General features: G+C 41.7%; 1 non-coding gene across 1 annotated transcript; it reads right to left on the bottom strand.

Annotated features, from left to right (window-relative positions):
- Positions 1-389: 389 nt before the first annotated feature.
- Positions 390-496, bottom strand: LOC138077247 (U6 spliceosomal RNA). Its single transcript, XR_011144710.1, has one exon. It is a non-coding gene; the product is annotated as a U6 spliceosomal RNA (small nuclear RNA).
- Between the last annotated feature and the right edge of the window lie 882 nt (positions 497-1,378).

Consider the following 1,378-nt stretch of genomic DNA (forward strand, 5'->3'; position numbering starts at 1 on the left):
CTGTATCTCGATATGTGAAAATTTCTTTCATCAGAGGCTGGAGGAAGGGTGTCCCACGTCTGTTTCGTCCAAACACTGTGAAGCAAGAGACAGATCCAAGGGACTGCCAAGCACACTGCTGAGAGTTGATTCTTTTCTTTTTATGTATAGACATATTCTTTTATGTCCTCCCAATGCAGGAGCATTGGGATACATTTATATATAAGTGTATTCTTTTTTAAAAATTTATTTATTTTTAATTGAAGGATAATGGCCTTACAGTATTGTGTTGGTTTCTGCCACACATCAACATGAATCAGCCAGAGGTATACACATGCTCCCTCCCTCTTGTACCTCCCGTCTGCCTCCCACCCCTCTGGGTGGTTACAGAGCCCTGGTTTGAGTTCCCTAAAAATATGGAATGCTTCACAAATTTTCGCGTCATCCTTGCACAGGGGCCATGCTAATCTACCCTGTAGGCATCCGATTTTAGTATATGTGCTGCCGAAGTGAGCATGAGAGTTGATTCTTCACTATTTGCATCTCTCACAAATTCATCCTCCTGACACATTCCAGTCTATTCATTACAATTCAGGTTGAATGATAAATCTCCATATAATTTTCCCCACTTACAGTTCTTTCTTTAAAAGATCTTTTAGTTGGACTATGTAGGATCTTTATTTGCAGCATGTGGGATCTAGTTCCCTGACCAGGGATCAAACTCAGGCCCCCTCCTGCATTGGGAGCAGAGACTTAGCCACCAGACCACCAGGGAAGTTCCCTGGATAGTAGTTTTTTACTTCATTAATGTAAAGCAAACCTTACCAAACTTTTGTGGGGGACATTTCAAAATAATTGTAAGTCAGATGTGCAAAATCCTACTGTATTATTTCAGTTGAGTAATCAAAATTCAACCTCACTGAGCCAGCCTTTGGAGAAGGAAATGGCAACCCACTCCAGTATTCTTGTCTGGAGAATCTCCATGGACAGAGATGTCTGGCGCGCTACAGTCCATGGCATTGCAAAGAGTCAGACATGACTGAGCGACTAAGCACAAGCCAGCCTTGGTCAGTGTAGACAACCAGTTTATCTGGATCGTTTCACAGACCTCTCTAACAAGTTTCAGTGTTTCAGTTACATAGCTTAAGATCTATGACTAACACCCCCAGCCTCTGGAGGAATATGCTTTACGCACCTCTAGATGGTTCAGATTATTTCTGGTTCTGAAACATCCAGATGCGCAAGTTTTAGTGTTGACATCCTGTTATGAAATAAAGCTCATGGATATTCTTGAAGTCATAGGCTGATTTTAGTAGTTTTATTTCCCAAAATGTATGTAAGCGGAGGCCAAATTCAAGTTCTTACCCAGACTCTTTCTTAGACAAGTCACAGTGGACCT

Source organism: Capricornis sumatraensis, chromosome 3 (assembly GCF_032405125.1).
Source record: "Capricornis sumatraensis isolate serow.1 chromosome 3, serow.2, whole genome shotgun sequence".
In the NCBI taxonomy this organism is placed as follows: Eukaryota; Metazoa; Chordata; class Mammalia; order Artiodactyla; family Bovidae; genus Capricornis; species Capricornis sumatraensis.